The sequence below is a fragment of the Mustela putorius genome, unplaced genomic scaffold, assembly GCF_011764305.1.
Source record: "Mustela putorius furo isolate JIRA1106 unplaced genomic scaffold, ASM1176430v1.1 tig00000174_pilon_pilon_pilon, whole genome shotgun sequence".
NCBI classification, from domain to species: Eukaryota; Metazoa; Chordata; class Mammalia; order Carnivora; family Mustelidae; genus Mustela; species Mustela putorius.
In genome coordinates this window covers 27,198,625-27,212,799 of record NW_025421304.1, presented here as the reverse complement: position 1 = coordinate 27,212,799, position 14,175 = coordinate 27,198,625, and the positions used below count along the sequence as shown (strand labels likewise).

The 14,175-nt window shown below is 51.3% G+C and overlaps 1 protein-coding gene across 3 annotated transcripts in view; it reads left to right on the top strand.

Annotated features, from left to right (window-relative positions):
• The window catches only part of SMPD3 (sphingomyelin phosphodiesterase 3), an 81,236-nt gene that overhangs the window by 35,061 nt on the left and 32,000 nt on the right, over positions 1 to 14,175 (top strand). Inside the window, exon 1 of one of the 3 annotated variants that reach the window (XM_013052262.2) lies at positions 7,836 to 7,855. The exons of the other annotated variants lie outside the window; for them this stretch is intronic. The gene's annotated coding sequence lies outside the window, so the exon portion shown is untranslated. Of the gene's footprint in view, positions 1 to 7,835; positions 7,856 to 14,175 lie in introns of those variants that run through there. 3 annotated transcript variants of the gene reach the window in all.

Here is a 14,175-nt window from a genome sequence, read left to right as displayed (position 1 = left end):
TTCTGGCCTCTAAGTGGTCCAGCCACATGGCCCAGTCCTGCTGGCTTCTCAAACATCACACCTTTGGGCCCAACAGCAGCCCCCTCCCATTCCGGCAAAGGGGCAGTCAGGGATGACAGCTGATGTCCCACTGTGCAGAGTGGGCTGGCCTTTGCTGCAGAGCCCCAAGCGGCTCCTGACAGGACATTTCGGGAGCTGCGCTCCTGCCCTCAGCGGTCTTCCCTCTGCCTCGATTCTGCAGAGACAACAGGGCCAGGCCCATCATGCTGCCGCACCCCTGTGGCTCTATGTTACCTACCCTGCTTGTCACAGGACTGTTGGTGCCTTCCCCTGACTTACATTGTAAGTCCTTCTCCATGCCTGCCAAACTTCTGAATTAAAAAACAAAAAACGGGCACCTGGGTAGTGGCTCAGTCAGTTAAGCATCTGCCTTCGGCTCATGTCATGATCCCGGGGTCCTGGGATTGAGCCCCACGTTGGGCTCCCTGCTCCGTGGGGAGCCTGCTTCTTCCTCTCCCTCTGCTACTCCTCTTGCTTCTTCTTACTTGCTCTCTGTCAAATAAATAAATAAAATCTTAAAAAACAAAAAAGCAAAAAACTCCAGCAACTACTCCAGTATAGGCATAGATGGTGGTAGAGAAACCGGTAAAATGACTCTGTGGAACACTGCGGCGAGGTGAGGCTCTGTCGCAAGGAATGCTCGGGGGCCCTCACAGCTTTCTGTGTGTCTCAGGTGTCCAAGGCCAGGCTGACTCACATCCAGGAGCTTCTCCGCTGTTTACTCTTAACCCCTTCACTTAGAGTGCCAGATTTAGTATATAAAAATATGGGACAATCTTACCCCTGAGGCTGGGGGTGGCAGGGGTGAGGCGGGGAGGGGAATTCTCACGTCCTTTGTGCCTGAACCTCAGAGTGGCATCTGGAGTGACAATGCCAGCCGTGTTCAGGTTGGTGGGGTGGTCCCAGACCTACCGATAACAGGGCCCACCCCCTAGCTCTCCCCGGCCCCCTCTCCCCTGAGCCCTTTGCTTTCAGCGGTTTGTAAGACCCCCACCAGCACCCCCGGGCATCTGCGTGTGCCAGGCACCGAGCTGGAGATCTTCCGACTGCGGTCGGTTGTCGGTCCTCATGAGCTGGGAGCTGGGGGGGCGAGGGGCTGCCTCTCCAGGGTCTTCACAGTGCTTGATTCCCATGTGCTCAGGGAACAGGCAGGACTCATCCAGATGCCTCACTGTGCACACGGGGTCGGGAAGGCCATGAGACGCGCCTGAGTAGGGACTGAGCTCAGCCCCCCTCTCCCGTGGCTGTAAAACCTATGTCAAGGACACGAGACTTGGGGGAGAGAGTTGGTGGGTCCTTCGGGGGCCAGGACAGGATAAGCAGCACAGAACCACAGCCACCACCAGCACAGGCTCTGCCCCAGACCTGGTTGACAGCACTCTGTTGCATTTTATCAGGACACCTTGATCTGGTGTGACTGACAGACTATTCAAATCCCCACTTCAGAGAGGAAGAAAAGCAAGGCCCAGAGGAGAAAGCTGCCTTCCCCGAAGCCTCCCAGGCGGGAGTCTGCTGCTGTGCCCGGAGGCGGCACCGATGCTCAGAGCTCCGCACTTCAGATGCTCGGGCCCCAGCACAGACCCAGCGTGGGTGGGACAGGAGGGACCGAAACACCCTGCCTTTGCCACGAGCCCTGTCTTGCTTGCAGACATGCAGGAGGAATGCTCCTCCTCCTGAGGCCTTGACGTGCAGGCCAGGGCCTCAGCCCCCCCTGCACTGCGCCCTTCCCCTCTGCCCGCATCTCAGACCTCAGGAGCCTCCAGAGACCCTGCCTGCCTGAGCCCAGACTTCATTTCTCAGGAAAGGCATTCCCTGCTGGGACCAGAATGAGCCCTCCAGGGATTTTTTCAAACAAAATGATGAAACACAAAGGATCTTTAGAGCAGCACAGGAATCGGTACTGAGTAATTGCGGATGAAAGGTGACTGCAAACCCACTGGAAAATGCAGGCCTGCAGGAATCCCACCGTAAAGCCTGCCGGGAGGAGGACCAGGAGGAGGACCGCTGGAGACGGTCAGCATTGTTAATGCGGCCCTCCACACCCCCCTGGCCCTGTCCCACCACCTACCTACTGTGTGGGGAGCCTTATGAGACCCCACAAGTCTGCCAAGGCAGAGCCCTTTGGTGAGCACCCCTTCCCAGGGGCCACAGCAGATCCTTCTAAAATGAAGTCCAGTAACACAACTGTACCAACTCCTCTGGTGCTTCATAAATGTCCCCTGCCTCTGGGCGGGTCCAATGGAAGTTCTCCACTGCAAAGGCAGAAAACAGAAAGATTCGATTGTTGTCCCTGAGAGTGGCAAAAATGCTCCCACTAGGTTGCAAAAGGTGTTTGTCATTTTACGAATATGTTTCCCATTTTTAGTTTGTGAGCTGTTACAATCTAACACTGAGTGGCCTACTAGTAGCCGGCAGATACCCAGGGGGCTGCTGGCAATGGGTCCTTGCCCGCCCCGTGTTCTCAACCCAGGGGAGACGAAGCAACGTTCGAGCTCTTGATGTAAAAAATGTCCCAGGTGCTGTCTAGGGAGATGGGAGAAATCAAACGTAGCCTCTTCCTGAGGACAGGCCAGACATGCTAAATGCCTGCATCCTGGTCCGAAGTGATTCGTTCAGCAATGAACTGATTGAATCACAGCTTACTCCAGGTTCACCCAGACCTTAGTGGGCACGTCTGTCATTATTGCCAAGCTTTGCCTCACAAGAAAAATGTCAAAATCCATCTTTTCCCTTGTAAATATCTTAAAAATATCCCCCATTTCCCCCAAAGTTTCCTCTGTTTCTCTGGCTTTTTTATAAATTCACGAACAATCAGTCAAGAATTGACAGTTGGGGGGTGCCTAGGTGGCTCAGTGGGTTAAAGCCTCTGCCTTCTGCTCAAATCATGATCCCAGGGCCCTGGAATCAAGCCCCGCATCGGGCTCTCTGCTCAGCGGGGAGCCTGCTTCCCTTCCTCTCTCTCTGCCTGCCTCTCTGCCTACTTGTGATCTCTGTCTGTCAAGTAAATAAATAAACATCTTAAAAAAAAATGATTAACAGTCAGTCCATTTCAGTAGTCGAACCTACGTCATTGATTATGTTGCCCTTCTCACCTTGGACTCCAGGAAGCTCAGAGCTAAATGCAGACCTTGGTCACAGAAGCAAGGTTAGCCACTACAGTTAGAAAACTTGTATTCTCTTTTCTGACTGGGTTCTGATTTTCCATTTCAATTTTAAAAACCCCACTGCCATATCTTTTGTGATATACCTCTACGAATCCTTTTTTGATAAGAGGAAAGAATAAATGAAGTCAATTTTTAAAAAGGAATACTCTCAAAGTATTCCTGCAGGAGAGGTTATTGATCATTTAAATTATCCTTTCCCAAGGAGGAGAGCCTTAATTTGCACCTATAAGCAAGGTTCTCCACACTTCCATGATGCTCAGACATGAATTTGGTAAATTGATGGGGGCAGTTCTCATCGCCTATGGTCTATTTTCCCTTAAATGCCCTTAGCAACCTATGTGCAAATCAATGTATCTTGCCAAGATACGTTTAGGTTAAGCAATAATTACCATATGCCTGGACCGGCGCCTCAAACCTTTCCCCTCAAACAGGATATGTGTCCCTTTTGATCTCCCGGCTGAGCTTCTGCCCCAGGTCAGGGGGTCCCCCACACTCCAATTTTGCTGCAAAGTCATTTGAAAACCACATTCATGAGCAAACAGCCTGGAACGCCCATCTGATTTTAGAAGATTCCCTCAGGCGGGCTTTAAACCCTCAGTCTCCTCCACCCCACCTCCCTGCCCCAACGTGCTGCTGCGAGAGACTTTCACTCCCACCAGCTGATTGTGTTCAGCAAATGTTTGTAAATTTCAGTGGCCCGCGTCTCCTCTACGCTCGGGTGAGCTTGCACCCCCCTCCGAAATTGTGTTTTCTGAGTCTTTTGTGTCTCCTAATGGTGCCTGGAACATTTTGCACATGATAAGGAACTCAAATAAAATGAACAATAAGCGTCCCCAACCAGCTAGAGCTTTTTATGAGGCTCTCAATGAAAACACTGAACCGCATCGACGTCTGATCAAGGCAAACATCTGGAGATGCCAGTGGCAGATGCCCAATTATGCTGAGGCTGATGAATGGGCACGGAGTTATTTGGGGCTCGGCAGCCTCACTCAGCTGGGCCTGCTGCTGCTTAGGCGACAGGTTTCCCCTCCCTGCGCACCACACCAGTCTGGAGGGGGCTGGGAGTGCTTTGTGCAGCCATCGGCGGCCGCGCGCAGCTCCCCCACCACCTCGGGTTTGTTGCCCTGTCCCCAAGAAAGATGAGGGCCAGGCTAAATGCACTTTCTCATTCACTTTTCCATTTCACAGAAAATATCTTATTTTCTATACGAAAGAATTCATTATACCATAGTTACCATCAAATAGCTTTAAGTGATAACTAGATGTTTAGGAGGTCGACATGTGTATGTTAAGCAGCTCTGAGATTTATTATCCAATTTAGGTAAACGGCAAATAGTGCTATCATAATAGCCCCCTTTTCTTCTGGTTTCCACCTCATTGTCTCTGGATATAGAATAAGAAATGAATCATCAAACAAGCACCATGGGAAGAATGACAGGATAGCTAAGAGCATAGGTTCTCGTGACACAACCTTGGGGCTGCAGATCCCGCCCTTGCCACTAGCAGACTGAGGGCAAAAAGCTGTGACCTCTGAGGACTTCTCAGACTATGACTGGGTTGAGGATTGAGTGACATAAGCCTTGTGACACTGCCCCAAGCCGCTGTACCCCAAGCTGCCATTTCATCTGAATGTAGCTGGGTTCATGATGGGAACAGACCATACAACCTCCCAGACAGAATGATCCTGCGCATCTCCTTTAATGAAGACTGGCCAGGCAGCCCGTGCCAGCCAGGCCCACAGGACAGAAGACGCAGGGCAGCTGTGAGTCCTGAGGCTATAACCCTAAGTCCCCATCAAAGCATCTATCTGTCTTAGGGAAAGAAACCCTGCTATCTGCACCCAAAAGCTAGAGATTAAACAAATGATAAATCCCCAAAGTTAAAAATCAAATCAGCAGAAGAGGAAAATCCCATTTTCTGAAAGTTACCAAATATTGGCTAAAAGCCAGGTTCTACCCCAGTGTGGCCCTGGGCCCAGCAAGTCTGCACAGGTGTGACTGGAAAATCACAGCTTCCCCGCTTCCAGTGTTGCCAAGAACAGGGTCTCCCATAAGGCTCCGGGTCACAAGAGTGGTCCCATCAAGTATCAGTGCCTTTTTGTTTCCAGTTTGGGTGGACAGCTTTCTTTTCTACCTTATCTTCTTGGAAACATTGTTTCTTGCTGCCATGATACCCCCAGATTCTGTACTGGGCTGAGCTGTGAACACACCAGCTCCCAGGACCTCGGGCCTCAGTGGCAGGTGGGCCAGGGACATAGGGGGCTCCCCTCCTCCTCCTCCTTGAGGGACCCCCAACTCGACCCTGCAGTCCTGTTATCAAAAGTCCTTTGCCAGACCCTCCTCATGCACCACTGCCTGCACACCTGTCCTTGTATTTCCCAAGCTGTGGTCAGGAGGATTCCAACAGAAAACAGAGAAGCCCGGTGAGGGCTTGGAGCACTGCCAGCCATCCTCATCAGGCTGCAGACCCACCAGCCAGGACTGGTGCTCCCTACAAAATCAAGGGCATGGGCTTTCCAAAAGCTCTGCTCCTCAAAGGCCATGGCCCCTCTGACTCCCCATGCAACTCTTCCAGTCTAAGGACAGAAGTCTCCTCTCCTCCCTTACAGGAAGAGCCAGGGGAATGTTCTTCATGGCGGTATGCCCAGTCCCGGCTTTGAAATGTGCTGGGGTGAATGATCGCACAACTGATCAGACATCAGCAAATCCATTCTAATTCACTCCATTTAAAACTCTTGTTTTCCATACAGGATTAGGTTAGAAAAGAACTTAATCACCCCAAATCCACTTTCAAAATGGTTACAGATCCTAAGATCAAGCGTAATGATCAGAGGAAAAGACTGGACCCCTGGTGTTGAGAACTCATGTTTGGAACTTAACTGATCAAACCAACCTTTCTGACCCCAAGAAGGAGCCTTCCTCCAGGCTGGGGTTGCTGTCTTTGGTGTTCTCAAGCACAAATGAAGACAGAGGTAGAGGTGAGGTCAGGACACTTCTCTTGCTGCAGTGGATTTGCAGTGGTGTCTATCGTGAGCCACGTGCCATTCTGGGTGTTGCAGATCCACTAGTGAACAAAACAGACCTGAGCACTGCCTTCAAGGAGCTTTACCTGCTAGTGGAGGAAGAAAGACAACATGGAAATGCATCATGGGTTGGGTGGTGATACTTTGGAAAAAAACGTGGAGCAGGGTAGGGCCATAGAGGGTGATGGAAGGGGACATTAGTTCACACGGGGTGGCACAGGCTCTTCCGAGGGGGTGGCATCTGAGCAGGGACCTGAAGTCAGGGAAGAAGGGGGACATCTGCAGGCAGGGTATGACAGTGGGAGCCCTGACCTGGGGCCAGAGGTAAGCAGGCACTGTGTGTGCAGTGCCCAGACCCAGCCCATCGGCATCCCCAGCCCATCCCCAGCCCATCGGCATCTCGGGAACCAGCCTCCGCATGAGCAAGTCAGCAGAGCGCATCTCTGCCCAAGGAGCCTTTCTCGCCCTTCTCAGCAGCTTCTTGGAAGCCTCCTAACTCAGCACTCACTGGCTTCCCGGGAGAATGATGTTCCAAATTAGGCTTGCATTCCCAACTGAGACACCAGCATCCCATCAGGAAAGGCTCTAACTAGCAGCCATTGCCTTAAACCCTCCATCGTGGCACCAATCTTCTGCCACGAGCAGGAACCCCTCCACTGACCTCATGAGGGCCCTGCTCTGCGGGGCTGCTACAGCTGGTGCCAAGCCAAAAAGCCCAACTAGGTCAGGATTCTGACCTAAAGCTTATCCGCAGATTATGACCTGTGTACGAGCCAGAGTCAATCCTGAGCTCAGGCCTAGCATCTGGATTCAGCCCCCTTCCTGGAACTGGAATGTCTCGCACCGTCTCCATTTTCCAGAAGAGAGAAATGAGGTCTACCTGAAGAGGTGGGGTGCCTTATCCCTCAGGGTTCCATCAGGGAGGCAGAATCATTGTAAGTGTGATGGAATAAGGAACTTATTATAAGAGTTCTTAACGGTTGTGAGATGAGCTGGGGGACCAAGAGCCCAAGAGGAGATGTGGGGGCTCAGAGAAAGGTCACTAGCCAGCCCCAGTGTGGGTGAAGGGGTTTGGAGGATTCCACAGAGGTCTGGAAGGCAGGCCCATATAGCTAAGGGAGGCTGGGGGAGCAGTCAGTGGAACATCGTTGGCTCTTAGTGACCATTGCCTCTGTAAGTTTGCGGAGAAGGGTCTGGTGTGGGCCCAAATTGCTGTCAATTTGGCCGGCATTTGGGAAGGAGGCGGAGACGGAACATTCCATTGAATGCAAAAGTAACAGATGCCATCACAATCACCCAGAAATCTGACTATTATTTTAGCCTATGTAACTCCCAAACCACCAGTCAGAAGAGAGATTCTATCTTACTCAGAGCTGGCCAGAAGCTGGCCATGTACTCAAGCTCTGTAGCTGAGCATTTTCCGGTTCTCAGGCACAGAATGGGTAGGAATGGCCAGCCCTGCCCACTGGCTCATCACCCAGGCTCAGTTTTGGACAGGAAGGTGTTCTAGGTGTCTAGGCACTTTTGTCAGAACTTGAAGGATGAAGTGTGGCCAGGTGAGGCTGAGGTGTGCACATCTGGAAGATGCCCTCGTGTGTGTCTAGAACATGTGAGTGTATGTACCTAATAATGGACAATGCTGGAAAAGTTTGTCTCTCCCACTTAATCTTTTTAAAACTATCAGCAAATGGGTTCCTCTTGTCTGAGTCTAATCCAACCACTACTGTTGTCTTACTCACTGGACCTGCTTCTGTACTTGATAAATGTTACTTTAGAGCTACCATATTGAATTAGGCGCTGATTATATCTGATTTACCCTGTAACAGGGTTATGTCCATTTCCTAGCATGTAGCAGAAGGGCCTAATGGTCACCAAGCTGATCCAATAATTACCTCTTAAAATTGTAGTCCAAATGGGTCATGTCAACAAGTTCCCCCAACTAAGGAGGCACCCCAGCCGAGCGGGGCAGGATCTGACAAGCAGCACCACAGCAGAGCTCACGACACCCTCCCCCAAGGCCACAACATCGCATGTATCTGAGGGTGCCTCTTGCAGAGGCCACTTGCCAAGGGCCGGAAGTGGGACCAGGAGTTCTGTGGCAGGACGGACTGAGAAGAGCTGTGGTTTCAGAGTCAGATGGAGCTGGAGCTGGGTTCAAATGCTACCCCCTCCACGGTGATCTTAGGGAGCAAGTTTCACCGCTCTGAGCCTTGGGCACCTCATCTGTAAAATGGTCACAACAGTAGCTACTCGGCTAAGCTGTAGCGTGGGGAAGGTGATGGCGTCAGGAGCCTGGCCTCAGCCCCACAGAGTCAGGAGCTCTGGAGTATCATGGGCACTGCTGACATATCCCATTTGTAATGAGGTGCTTTTCTCTAGACAAGGTTCTTACAGAAACCATGTCAATGCCTGGCTGCCAGCCAAGTCCTCAGCCCGTGGGGACAGGCGATGAAAAGCTAGTAGTACAGGCAAGAAGCAGCTGACCAGGCACCAAGTCCTCCAGGAAAATAGGGATCACCTCCCGTACCCACATTGTAGTCAGGTGCCTCTGGGGGAGCCTGGGCCTGCTAGGTCCTTCTGTGTGGGTGTCCCCAGGATGGGACGGGTGGCACATGGTTCTTCCGGACCCCTCGGACTAGAAGTGATCCCCTCCAGTCCTACTTGTCTCCATCCCAGGTAGCAGACATGTCAGGGACAGGGTGACCAGAGGTGCAGTGGGGTCTCAGGCCAGAGGGTGGTGGGAGTAGGATGGCAGCCCCTCCTGCCTAAGCCTGCACCCCAACCCTGAAGCCTAAGTAGGAGCGGCAGAGGCCCAAAGTCCCTGTCTGGGGAAAGCAAGGCCTCCCTCTGCAGCCCAGCCAGGCCTGGGTTTGAATCCTGAAGTGACCCCCCCACACACACCCATAGGGGCAGTTTTCTTCCTTCAGTGTTTGAAAGAGAATCCCAGCACCTCGAGGTGCAGGGAGAGGCTCTGTGGCCTGAGGAGGCCTGGAGAGTCTGCTCGCTACAGCCCCCTGTTTAAAAAACAAGTGAATCAACAGAGGGACTGTTCATCAATATTTTAAAAAAGAACTGTAATTAGAGGTTGGTGAACTCCCCACAGCTCCTGGCCACGATGTCAAAGGCTTCCTTGACCTGGAACTGGGAACAGAATGAAAAGCAACCGCAGACACTGTCGGCCCTGGCGTGTTCTGCCACAAATCCCACAGGCCAGGCGCTCCCCACTGAGGCTCATAAAAGATTCTGTGGCTAGTAGAAGTCGCATTTCACATGCGTCCACATTCTTTCATTCCTGGGTGGTTTTTCTTTCTAAACTTGGGAATAGGGGCACTCTATTTTAAGAATATTAATTACCGTCCAACTTTCATGTACTAATGTGAACACCACCACCAACCAAAAACCCAACTCTGAACTGAGGAGAGGAAACAAAAGTAATTTATGGGATAATTTTGTGTCCACATCCCTCAAGGTTGCCTGAGAACATTTATCTAATGCATTTATTTCTGGTCAAGAGAAGTGAATGGCTGGCTTTTTGGTGGTTTCTGAAGAACGAAGGGAGGGCTGGCCACCTCAGCCTCGGAGGTGCCGGCTCAGGCCACCTCAGGCCAGGAGTCCTGCTCAGGGCTCAAAGAGGTAGTGTCAGGAAGTTAAAAATAGAGTGAGGGACCCGGCACAAGCTTTGACACATGGTTTTCTCATCCAGGGACTGCCACATAGGGCCCTCCTTTTCCAGCTATTCTAAGTGAAAAAGAAAAAAAGTAAGATTATCTGAGAACTAAATTAAAAAAAAAGTGCTATATTTTAGCTACCTTTTCTGCATTCTTCCGCCTTCTCCCAAGTGTTCATTTTGGCTCCTCTTTCCTCACTGAGCCAAAAATGGGATGAGTCCCGTGGTTCTGTCCTTGACCCCCTTTTGTCCTCCACCTGCCCTCATCCACAGCTGGGGCTTCGGCGCGGCGCCCACGTGGCCAAAGCTCAGGCACGTGCCAAGCAACTGCCTGCCTCTTGGATGATCCCCGTCCTCCTATAAGGCCCCCAACTTCCCAGAACCAGATCTGACATCTCCCTCTGGAGGGGCACATTTGGGGCATACCCCCCCCCCAACCCAGTTGTCATTCCCCATAATCTTGTAGGCTGGTAGCCAGGACTGTCTGACACGTGACCCTGGTCCCAGCCTCTTCAGAGGCAGGAAGGGGAGCGATGGGCGCTCCCTATGGGATTCCCTAATAGTAAGCATGAAGGGAGACTGGGAAGGCTTCCCTTAGGCCTGACGGGGAGGAGCAGCCGGCCCAGCAAGCCAGGCAAGGGGGTTTCAGGGGGAGGGGACAGTGCGAGGAAAGGCCAGCTTTGAAAGAGACCAGGAACTGTAGACGGAGCAAGGAGAGCTCTGGAGGCGCGAGCAGCGAGGAGGGACGCCGGAGAGGATGGCGGACTCAGGGCACGGGTTTTATCCTGGGGGTGTTTTCAGCTGGGAGGGTGCTTGGGTTTACGTGTAGAAAGAGGACCCTGGTTTCTGTGTGGAGAATGAATGGTGGAGGAAAGTCCGAAGGACACAGTGAGAGATGAGGGGGCTGACCGGACACCCGGTGACCCCCAACAATAGCTCTGCCTGGCTCCTGCTGGCTTATCGCTTCCCAGCACCCCCAGCTCTCTGCCCAGACAGACATCCAAGGGAACAGCCCCCACACTGATTCACACTCGGGTGTTAAGAACAAATAGTGGCACCGTCCACCTCAGACCCCTCTGGGACACAGGAGGGTGGCAGCAGAGGGGAGGGCGGTGGCTGCCAGCCTTCCCAGACCTCTGGGGGGATTCCTCCCCTGCCCGTGGGTCCTTCTGAGCATTAGGGAGCCCTGTGGGGTCAAAACTCAAGCCAGGAGGGGGCCATGGATGAGTCTTACTTCAAACCTAGGCTCTGCCACTCTAGCTACATATTCCCAAATCTCCCTTTCTACACGGCAGTCTAACTGATGCACTAGCTCAAACGACCAGGAAGTTTTCTCAGAGCTCCTGCTGTACCTCTTGGAATAGACAGAGGGAACTGAACGTTTTGGTGACTGTCATTCTGGCCTGGTTAGAAGCCACTATATAATCCAATCGGGGCTCCCTGAGTGTCTTTCAGGGAATGGATTCTGTGCTCAGTGCTCAGGGGGCTCTCGGCTACAGTCTGATACTCGGTGGGTGTGAGATTGAAGTTTGGGAGCTGGCAGCTGCAGAGTTGAGCCACAGAGGATGGGTGCCAGGTGGACCAACGGGGGGTGTCCCGGACACTGGGGACAGCATGTACAAAGGCACGCAGGCGTGAAAGAGTATGCAGTGTTCCAGGAAAGATAAAAGCCAGAGCCGGGGCCATCAGAACCAACCAGTGGGAGGGAAGGAGAGGCAGAAATGAGGCAGAGGAAGGCTGCGCCCCATCACCAAAGGCGCCCAGACCAGGCTGGGTAGAGGGATTTGTTCTTTGTACAGAGGGGGATCTGGAGGTGCTGGACAGAGGAAGGGGCAGCATGAACTCAGAGCGGCTTGGGCTGGGAACCTGGGCTGGGACTTGAGCATGGTAGATGGCCCACGGCAGGCAAAAACTGAGGAGGCCCAAGAAGGGAGAGAAGAGAAGGAGCAGGGACCGGAAATGGACTGCAGAGCTGGAAGTGACTGGCCTTGACTCTGGATGGGACGAGTTGAGGGCGGAGGGAAGGGCCAAGAAGAGAGCCTGCTCGCTGGCCGACTGATGGGGGCTGCGCCCACTGAGGCTTCTGGGGGACTTAACTCCGCCCTCTGGCTTCCCTCCACTGCTTTCAGTCCCCCTCTATCTTTCTCTCTCCTTCAACTGCCACCAATAGAAAACCAAATACTTTTTAAAGATTTTATATCCTTGGTTTTCATTTTTAAAAAATGAATAAGTGCAATGTTTCCTATTGCTTTCTCAAATAGAAAAGCAAAGTTACCTGTACGTGGTCTCTCATGTGTATGAATGTCTAAATTCTAATTTTTCCCGTGGTATATTAAAAAAGAGAGAGAGAGAGAGAGCCATTTCAGGCATCAGGATGAGATTTGGCAACACCCCTTTGGTGCCCAGCTGCGCCTCATGCCCTCAACCCCCACAAGCCCTGCCCCCTGAGAGAGCCTCCGGCTGGGCAGCACATCCCAGGCTCCTCATCTGAGGAGGGCTCGTGGAAGACCCAAACATGGTAGCCCTTCCCCTGTGGGGTCTGCGGATCGTCTCTCCAAGCCAGGGGCACAACCCCAGGACAATGACATTTTGATAAAGTTTTAAAAAACGATTTCACTTTGCAAGACAAATAGCTAATAAAATAGATTCTTTTTTGGTAACCGCCCATACACCAATCAATCTGTCACTCGGAAAACTGTTTCCTGAGAGGTGTGAAATGAGGCCACTCTGGAGTTCTGTGGGAACAGAGAGACCCCGAGAAGCTTTCCATTCCCAGATTACACTTGCTACTCCAAAACAGGGAAGCTCTCTGATTCAGATCTCAGGAAATACACAGCTGATTAGTTGCTCAATCAATACCAACTTTTTGAAAGACGAACAGGAGTCTGTCCCACCGTTTACATGCAGCCCGCCCACACCATCAGGTGTGCCTCTTGCCTCTGTCTCTTTCCAATTCCATCCCTATTGGGAAAAAAATTTTAAGTGTTCCCCACCTAGGGGGCTTGCAGAGTGGTTCACACCAAAGGCACCTCTTCTGCGCAACAGACTTTCAAGTAACAAATTGAAACAAAGGGTCATGTCAACACCACCAGCAGAAATAAAAAGGAGAAGCCTTAGTCATAAGACACAACCCCTCTGTGCCTACTGAGGCCACTAACAGAATACAGAGACCCTCACCCCCTGCACACTCTCTTGATAGCTCTGCATGGCTGCTACTTGCTTTTCCTACCTTTATTCTCCCTTAACTCTAATTCCCTCACTGCTTTAAAAAAATCTATTATATTGTACGTAGAACACAGTTTAAGTCTTTTTTGGAACAAGATGGAATAAATCTGAGTTAACCAGAACCTCCCTCAAACCAGTTCTAGCTGCAGAGTTCTGCTGTACCAAACCTACAGCAGCAGCGGGCTCCGACAAGCGCTAAATACAGAACAGCGGTTGCACACAGTGGGCCCTCAATTATGTGTCAGTTCGTTTGTCTTTAAATGATGGAATTTGAAATGCCCGAAAGATGAACAGGGTAATAACGACTGTGAGAGAAATGTGACAAAAAACAATAATAACAAGAACAGATCAGAACTCCCTGACCCAGCCCCCTCCCCGCAAAAAAGCTGTAATTCCATGGTGGAAACGATAGAATAACTGAAACGCGTCCGAAAGTAGACGTTGAGATGACTGAAACAATAGAGCAAAGAAAGCAGGGATGTTGAGGCTAAAGTAAGACATCAAACCAGAAATGCAAACAAAGAAAACAATCAGAGAGGTACAAACAACCCACTTGGAAATGAGAGATGGTGTCACAGCCCTACAGCTGGTGAGAGAAAGAGAAACAGGGCGAGGCACACGATGAGGGAAACAGTCAGATAAGAAACAATACAAGAAAAGTTCCGAGGGAGATGAAAAAAACAGCTCTGCCTAGAAATAAAGAACGCACACTGTGCCTTTCAAGTTTAACTCCAAGAGAAAGAAATCAGCATTTGCTAGTTACAGTATGGAATGATCTGGCAAGCTGAAGGGAGATACGTTCTTTTGAACTTGGATAAGAATGACAAGAGGACTGAGATTCTGAAGACAAGATGAATCTCGGATAGAAATGTGGCATTCGAACCACATAGGAGTGTTCTAACCCCATGGCAATTATGCTCCTAAGACTTGCTATGTGTAAGTAGAAGAAAACAGACTCATTAAAAAGTAGGGGGTAGGGGAGGCGGAATTTGTGCACAATTATACTTAAAAAGAGAGAGGGAATTTCTGGCTTTTTA